General features: G+C 41.4%; 1 pseudogene across 1 annotated transcript; it reads right to left on the reverse strand.

Moving 5' to 3' along the window:
* Positions 1-998: 998 nt before the first annotated feature.
* LOC108583736 lies at positions 999-1,588 on the reverse strand (annotated as a pseudogene). The gene has a single exon (XR_002519571.2). The product of XR_002519571.2 is annotated as a peptidyl-prolyl cis-trans isomerase A pseudogene (transcript).
* Positions 1,589-9,458: the final 7,870 nt, after the last annotated feature.

Below are 9,458 nucleotides of genomic sequence, written 5' to 3' on the forward strand. Positions count from 1 at the left end.
GGTCTCTAGAGGACCAGGCTCTTTTCTCCAGGAGAGGTGGCACAGCATGGAGGAAATAGCATGGATTAAATAGGCAGGCTTCTGGTCCTGGCTTGGGGAAAATCCCTGAACCTCTCTGTGCCAACTTACACAATCCTAGAAAAATGGCACATTGGGAGTGCCATTGGGAGTGGGAGGACTTGAAGTGAGAGGCAATAAAGGGGTTGGGCCTGGCCTGGTACTCAATAAAGTCACTTCTTCTGGACCTCTGGTCTCAGTTTCCTCACTGTGACAAAAGATGGCTGGGATCGATGTTCCCTGAGGCTATGTCACCTTTGGCACATCTATAGTTCTGGTCCATGTGGGCTTCAAGAGGAAACCATCGCCTTGGCTTCTTCTTCTTTACATATACATATATATTATTTATTATTAAAGTGTGTATATATGTGTATGTGTGTGTGTATGTGTGTGTATATATATATATACTTTAAGTTCTGGGATACATGTGCAGAACATGCAGGTTTGTTACATAGGTATACACATGCTATGGTGGTTTGCTGCACCCATCAACCCGTCATCTACATTAGGTATTTCTCCTAATGCTATCCCTCCCCTAGCTCCCCACCCCCTGACAGGCCCCAGTGTGTGATATTCCCCTCCCTGTGTCCATGTGTTCTCATTGTTCAACTCCCGCTTATGAGTGAGAACATGCAGTGTTTGGTTTTCTGTTCCTGTGTTAGTTTGCTGAGAATGATGGTTTCCAGCTTCATCTATGTCCCTGCAAAGGACATGAACTCATCCTTTTTTATGGCTGCATAGTATCCCATGGTGTGTATGTGCCACATTTTCTTTCTTTTTTCTTTGTTATTTAGTTTTTATTTCATAATCATAAACTTAACTCAACTCTGCAATCCAGCTAGGCATGGGAAAGAACAAGGAAAACGTGGAACCCAAAGGGAACTGCAGCGAGAGCACAAAGATTCTAGGATACTGTGAGCAAATGGGGTGGAGGGGTGCTCTCCTGAGCTACAGAAGGAATGGTCTGGTGGTTAAGATAAAACACAAGTCAAACTTATTCGTGCTGTCCACAGTCAGCAATGGTGATCTTCTTGCTGGTCTTGCCCTTCCTGGACCCAAAGCACTCCATGGTCTCCACAATATTCACGCCTTCTTACACTTTGCCAAAGGCCACATGCTTGCCATCTAACCACTCAGTCTTGGCAGTGCAGATGAAAAACTGGGAACCATTTGTGTTGGGTCCAGCATTTGCCATGGACAAGATGCCAGGACCTGTATGCTTTAGGATGAAGTTCTCATCTTCAAATTTCTCCCCATAGATGGACTTGCCACCAGTGCCATTATGGCATGTGAAGTCACCACCCTGACACATAAACCCTGGAATAATTCTGTGAAAGCAGGAACCCTTATAACCAAATCCTTTCTCTCCAGTGCTCAGAGCACGAAAATTTTCTGCTGTCTTTGGAACCTTGTCTGCAAACAGCTCGAAGGAGACGCGGCCCAAGGGCTCGCTGTCGACGGCAATGTTGAAGAACACGGTGGGGTTGACCATGGCTAGTAGTATAGGATTTTCCTCGGTGGCAGCGTCTGCAAAGCCGTGCCACATTTTCTTAATCCAGTCTATCATTGATGGGCATTTGGGTTGGTTCCAAGTCTTTGCTATTGTGAATAGTGCTGCAATAAGCATACATGCGCATGTGTCTTTATAGTAGAATGATTTATAATCCTTTGAGTATATACCCAGTAATGGGATTGCTGGGTCAAATGGTATTTCTGGTTCTAGGTCCCTGAGGAATCATCACACTGTCTTCCACAATGGTTGAACTAATTGACACTCCCACAAACAGTGTAAAAGCATTCCTATTTCTCCATATCCTCTCCAGCATCTATTGTTTCCTGACTTTTTTTTTCTGATTTTTTTTTCTTTATTATACTTTAAGTTCTAGGGTACATGTGCACAACATGCAGGTTTGTTACATATGTATACATGTGCCATGTTGGTGTGCTGTACCCATTAACTCATCATTTACATTAGGTATATCGCTTAATGCTATCCTTCCCCCCTCCCCATTCCCCACAATAGGACCCGGTGTGTGATATTCCCCTTCCTGTGTCCAAGTGATCTCATTGTTCAATTCCCACCTATGAGCAAGAACATGCGGTATTTGGTTTTCTGTTCTTGTGATAGTTTGCTGAGAATGATGGTTTCCAGCTGGATCCATGTCCCTACAAAGGACACGAGCTCATCCTTTTTTATGGCTGCACAGTATTCCATGGTGTATATGTGCCACATTTTCTTAATCCAGTCTGTCACTGATGGACATTTGGGTTGATTCCAAGTCTTTGCTATTGTGAATAGTGCCGCAGTAAACATACGTGTACACGTGTCTTTACGGCAGCATGACTTATAATCCTTTGGGTATATCCCCAGTAATGGGATGGCTGGGTCAAATGGTATTTCTAGTTCTAGATCCTTGAGGAATTGCCACACTGTTTTCCACAATGGTTGAATTAGTTTACAGTCCCACCAACAGTGTAAAAGTGTTCCTATTTCTCCACATCCTCTCCAGCACCTGTTGTTTCCTGATTTTTTAATGATTGCCATTCTAACTGGTGTGAGATGGTATCTGATTGTGGTTTTGATTTGCATTTCTCTGATGGCGAGTGATGATGAGCATTTTTTCATGTGTCTGTTGGCTGTATGAATGTCTTCTTTTGAGAAGTGTCTGTTCATATCCTTTGCCCACTTTTTGATGGGGTTGTTTGTTTTTTTCTTGTAAATTTGATTGAGTTCTTTATAGGTTCTGGATATTAGCCCTTTGTCAGATGAGTAGATTGCAAAAATTTTCTCCCATTCTGTAGGTTGCCTGTTCACTCTGATGGTAGTTTCTTTTGCTGTGCAGAAGCTCTTTAGTTTGATTAGATCCCATTTGTCAATTTTGGCTTTTGTTGCCGTTGCTTTTGGTGTTTTAGACATGAAGTCCTTGCCCATGCCTATGTCCTGAATGGTATTACCTAGGTTTTCTTCTAGGGTTTTTATGGTTTTAGGTCTAACATTTAAGTCTCTAATCCATCTTGAATTAATTTTTGTCTAAGGAGTAAGGAAAGGATCCAGTTTCAGCTTTCTCCTTATGGCTAGCCAATTTTCCCAGCACCATTTATTAAATAGGGAATCCTTTCTCCATTTCTTGTTTTCGTCAGGTTTGTCAAAGATCAGATGGCTGTAGATGTGTGGTATTATTTCTGAGGACTCTGTTCTGTTCCATTGGTCTATATCTCTGTTTTGGTACCAGTACCATGCTGTTTTGGTTACTGTAGCCTTGTAGTGTAGTTTGAAGTCAGGTAGCATGATAACTCCAGCTTTGTTCTTTTGGCTTAGGATTGTCTTGGCAATGCGGGGTCTTTTTTGGTTCCATATGAACTTTAAAGCAGTTTTTTTCCAATTCTGTGAAGAAAGTCATTGGTAGCTTATTGGGGATGGCATTGAATCTATAAATTACCTTGGGCAGTATGGCCATTTTCACAATATTGATGGATTCTTCCTATCCATGAGCATGGTATATTCTTCCATTTGTTTGTGTCCTCTTTTATTTCACTGAGCAGTGGTTTGTAGTTCTCCTTGAAGAGGTCCTTTACATCCCTTGTAGGTTGGATTCCTAGGTATTTTATTCTCTTTGAAGCTATTGTGAATGGGAGTTCATTCTTGATTTGGCTCTCTGTTTGTCTGTTACTGGTGTATAAGAATGCTTGTGATTTTTGCACATCGATTTTGTATCCTGAGACTTTGGTGAAGTTGCTTATCAGCTTAAGGAGATTTTGGGCTGAGATGATGGGGTTTTCTAAATATACAATCATGTCATCATGTCATCTGCAAACAGGGACAATTTGACGACTTCTTTTCCTAACTGAATACCCTTTATTTCTTTCTCTTGCCTGATTGCCCTAGCCAGAACTTCCAACACTACATTGAATAGGAGTGGTGAGAGAGGGCATCCCTGTCTTGTGCCAGTTTTCAAAGGGAATGCTTCTAGTTTTTGCCCATTCAGTATGATATTGGCTGTGGGTTTGTCATAAATAGCTCTTATTATTTTGAGATACGTTCCATCAATACCGAATTTATTGAGAGTTTTTAGCATGAAGGGCTGTTGAATTTTGTCAAAGGCCTTTTCTGTATCTATTGAGTTAATCATGTGGCTTTTGTCTTTGGTTCTGTTTATATGCTGGATGATGTTTATTGATTTGCATACGTTGAACCAGCCTTGCGTCCGAGGGATGAAGCCCACTTGATCATGGTGGATAAGCTTTTTGATGTGCTGCTGGATTCGGTTTGCCAGTATTTTATTGAGGATTTTTGCATCGATGTTCATCAGGGATATTGGTCTAAAATTCTCTTTTTTTGTTGTATCTCTGTCAGGCTTTAGTATCAGGATGATGTTGGCCTGATAAAACAAGCTGGGGAGGATTCCCTCTTTTTCTATTGATTGGAATAGTTTCAGAAGGAATGGTACCAACTCCTCCTTGTACCTCTGGTAGAATTCAGCTGTGAATCCGTCTGGTCCTGGACTTTTTTTGGTTGGTAGGCTATTAATTATTGCCTCAATGTCAGAGCCTGCTATTGGTCTATTCAGGGGTTCAACTTCTTCCTGGTTTAGTCTTGGGAGAGTGTAAGTGTCCAGGAAATTATCCATTTCTTCTAGGTTTTCTAGTTTATTTGCATAGAGGTGTTTATAGTATTCTCTGATGGTAGTTTGTATTTCTGTGGGGTCAGTGGTGATATCCCCTTTATCATTTTTTATTGCATCTATTTGATTCTTCTCTCTTTTCCTCTTTATTAGTCTTGCTAGTGGTCTATCAATTTTGTTGATCTTTTCAAAAAACCAGCTCCCAGATTCATTGATTTTTTTTGGAGGACTTTTTGTGTCTCTATCTCCTTCAGTTCTGCTCTGATCTTAGTTATTTCTTGCCTTCTGCTAGCTTTTGAATGTGTTTGCTCTTGCTTCTCTAGTTCTTTTAATTGTGATGTTAGGGTGTTAAATTTAGATCTTTTCCAGCTTTCTCTTGTGGGCATTTAGTGATATAAATTTCCCTCTACACACTGCTTTAAATGTGTCCCAAGATTCTGGTATGTTGTATCTTTGGTCTCATTGGTTTCAAAGAACATCTTTATTTCTGCCTTCATTTCGTTATGTACCCAGTAGTCATTCAGGAGCAGGTTGTTCAGTTTCCATGTAGTTGAGCAGTTTTGATTGAGTTTCTTAGTCCTGAGTTCTAGTTTGATTGCACTGTGGTCTGAGAGACAGTTTGTTATAATTTCTGTTCTTTTACATTTCCTGAGGAGTGCTTTACTTCCAACAATGTGGTCAATTTTGGAATAAGTGCGATGTGGTGCTGAGAAGAATCTATATTCTGTTGATTTGGGGTGGAGAGTTCTGTAGATGCCTATTAGGTCCACTTGGTGCAGAGTTGAGTTCAATTCCTGGATATCCTTGTTAACTTTCTGTCTCGTTGATCTGTCTAATGTTGACAGTGGGGGTGTTAAAGTCTTCCATTATTATTGTATGGGAGTCTAGGTCTCTTTGTAAGTCTCTAAGGACTTGCTGTATGAATCTGGGTGCTCCTGTATTGGGTGCATATATATTTAGGATAGTTAGCTCTTCCTGATGAATTGATCCCTTTACCATTATGTAATGACCTTCTTTTTCTCTTTTGATCTTTGATGGTTTAAAGTCTGTTATATCAGAGACTAGGATTGCAACTCCTGCTTTTTTTTTGTTTTCCATTTGCTTGGTAGATCTTCCTCCATCCCTTTATTTTGAGCCTATGTGTGTCTCTGCATGTGAGATGGGTCTCCTGAATACAGCAAACTGATGGGTCTTGACTCTTTATCCAATTTGCCAGTCTGTGTCTTTTAATTGGACCATTTAGTCCATTTACATTTAAGGTTAATATTGTTATGTGGAACTTGATCCTGTCATTATGATATTAGCTGGTTATTTTGCTTGTTAGTTCATGCAGTTTCTTCCTAGCATCGATGGACTTTACATTTTGACATGTTTTTGCAATGGCTGGTACCTGTTATTCCTTTCCATGTTTAGTGCTTCCTTCAGGATCTCCTGTAGGGCAGGCCTGGTGGTGACAAAATCTGTAAACATTTGCTTGTCTGTAAAGGATTTTATTTCTCCTTCACTTATGAAACTTAGTTTGGCTGGATATGAAATTCTGGATTGAAAATTCTTTTCTTTAAGAATGTTGAATATTGGCCCCCACTCTCTTCTGGCTTGGAGAGTTTCTGCCAAGAGATCTGCTGTTAGTCTGATGGGCTTTCCTTTGTGTGTAACCCAATCTTTCTCTCTGGCTGCCCTTAACATTTTTTCCTTCATTTCAACTTTGGTGAATCTGACGATTATGTTTCTTGGAGTTGCTCTTCTCAAGGAGTATCTTTGTGGCATTCTCTGTATTTCCTGAATTTGAATGTTGGCCTGCTTTACTAGGTTGGGGAAGTTCTCCTGGATGATATCCTGCAGAGTGTTTTCCAGCTTGGTTCTATTTTCCCCGTCACTTTCAGGCACACCAATCAGACGTAGATTTGGTCTTTTCACATAATGCCATATTTCTTGGAGGCTTTGTTCGTTTCTATTTACTCTTTTTTCTCTACGCTTCTCTTCTTGCTTCATTTCATTCATTTGATCTTCAATTGCTGATACCTTTCTTCCAGTTGATCGAGTCGGTTATTGAAGCTTGTGCATTTGTCATGTAGTTCTCGTGTTATGGTTTTCATTTCTATCTGTTCTTTTAAGGTCTTCTCTGCATTGATTATTCTAGTTATCCATTCATCCTTTCTTTGTTCAAGGTTTTTAGTTTCTTTGTGCTGGTTATGTAGTTCCTCCTTTAGCTCTGAGAAGTTTTATCGACTGAAGTCTTCTCTCAACTCATCAAAGTCATTCTCCGTCCTGCTTTGTTTTGTTGCTGGCGACGAGCTGTGTTCCTTTGGAGGGGGAGATGCGCTCTGATTTTTTGAATTTCCCGCTTGTCTGCACTGCTTTTTCCCCATCTTTGTGGTTTTATCTACCTTTGGTCTTTGATGATGGTGATGTACTGATGGGGTTTTGGTGTGGGTGTCCTTTCCGTTTTTTAGTTTTCCTTCTAGCAGTCAGCACTCTCAGCTGTAGGTCTGTTGGAGTTTGCTTGAGGTCCACTCGAGACCCTGATTGCCTGGGTATCAGCAGCGGAGGCTGCAGAAGATAGAATATTGCTGAACAGCGAGTGTTGCTATCTGATTCTTGCTCTGGAAGCTTCGTCTCAGGGGTGTACCTTGCCGTGTGAGGTTTGAGGTTTCAGTCTGCACCTAGTGTGGGATGTCTCCCAGTTAGGCTACTCAGGGGTCAGGGACCCACTTGTGCAGGCAGTCTGTCTATTCTCAGATCTCAACCTTCGTGCTGGGAGATCCACTGCTCTCTTCAAATCTGTCAGACAGGGGCATTTCCCTCTGCCGAGGTTTCTACTGCTTTTTGTTTAGCTGTACCCTGTCCCCAGAGGAGGAGTCTACAGAGGCAGGCTGGCCTCCTTCAGCTGTGTTGGGCTCCACCCAATTCGAGCTTTCCGGCAGCTTTGTTTACCTACTTAAGCCTCAGCAATGGCAGGTGCCCCTCCGCCAGCCTTGCTACCGCCTTGCAGTTAGATCTCAGATTGCTGTGCTAGCAATGAGGGAGGCTCCATGGGCTTGGTACCCTCTGGGCCAGGTGTGGGATATAATCTCCTGGTGTGCCATTTGCTAAGACCCTTGGTAAAGCATAGTATTAGGGTGGGAGTTACCCGATTTTCCAGATGTTGTGTGTCTCAATTTCCTTTGGCTAGGAAAAGGAATTCCCTTCCCCCTTGCACTTCCCAGGTGAGGCAATGCCTTGCCCTGCTTCAGCTCTTGCTGGTTGGGCTGCACCTGCGGACCAGCACCAACGGCCTGACACACCCCAGTGAGATGAATCTGGTACCTCAGTTGAAAATTCAGAAATCACCCGTCTTCTGGGTCGCTGACGCTGGGAGCTGGAGTAGTTCCTATTCAGCCATCTTGGGCACGCCCTCTGTTTCTTGACTTTTTAATGATTGCCATTCTAACTGGCATGAGATGGTATCTCATTGTCGTTTTGATTTGCATTTCTCTAATGACCAAAGATGATGAGCTTTTTTTTCACATGTTTGTTGGCCGCATAAATGTCTTCTTTTGAGAAGTGTCTGTTCATACCCTTTGCCCACTTTTTGATGGGGTTGTTTGCTTTTTTTCTTGTAAATATGTTTAAGTTCCTTGTAGATTCTGGATATTAGCCCTTTGTCAAATGGATAGATTGCAAAATTTTTCTCCCATTCTGTAGGTTGCCTGTTCACTCTGATACAGATGATAGTTTCTTTGGCTGTGTAGAAGCTCTCTAGTTTAATTTGATTCCATTTGTCAATTTTGGCTTTTGTTGCCATTGCTTTTGGTGTTTTATTCATGAAGTCTTTGCCCATGCGTATGTCCTGAATGATATTGCTTAGATTTTCTCCTAGGGTTTTTATGGTTTTAAGTCTTACATTTAAGTCTTGTCTTTTTCTTTTTTTTAAATTATTATACTTTAAGTTCTAGGGTACATGTGCACAATGTGCAGATTTGTTACATAGGTATATATGTGCCATGTTGTTTTACTGCACCCTTCAACTTGTCATTTACATTAGGTATTTCTCCTAATGCTATGCCTCCCCCAGTCCTTCACCCCCCAACAGGCCCCAGTGTGTGATGTTCCCCTCCCTGTGTCCATGTGTTCTCTTTGTTCAGCTTCCACTTATGAGTGAGAACACGTGGGGTTTGGTTTTCTGTCCTTGTGATATTTTGCTGAGAAGGATGGTTTCCAGCTTCATCCATGTCCCTGCAAAGGACATGAACTCATCCTTTTTTGTGGCTGTATAGTATTCCATGGTGTATATGTGCCCCATTTTCTTCATCCAGTCTATGTTTGATGGATATTTGGGTTGGATCCAAGTCTTTACTATTGTGAATAGTGCTGCAATAAACATATGTGTGCATGTGTCTTTATAGTAGCATGATTTATAATCCTTTGGGTATATACCCAGTAATGGGATTGCTGGGTCAAATGGTATTGCTAGTTCTAGATCTTTGAGGAGTCACTACACTGTCTTCCACAATAGTTGAACTATTTTACACTCTCACCGACAGTGTAAAAGCATTCCTATTTCTCCACATCCTCTCTAGCATCTGTTGTTTCCTGACTTTTTAATGATCACCATTCTACCTGGTGTGAGATGGTATCTGATTGTGGTTTTGATTTGCATTTCTGTGATGACCAGTGATGATGAGCATTTTTTCATATGTCTGTTGGCTGCATAAATGTCTTCTTTTGAGAAGTATCTGTTCATATCCTTTGCCCACCTTTTGATGGGGTTGTTTTTTTCTTGTAAATTTAAGTTCCTTG

Source organism: Papio anubis, chromosome X, assembly GCF_008728515.1.
Source record: "Papio anubis isolate 15944 chromosome X, Panubis1.0, whole genome shotgun sequence".
NCBI lineage: Eukaryota > Metazoa > Chordata > Mammalia > Primates > Cercopithecidae > Papio > Papio anubis.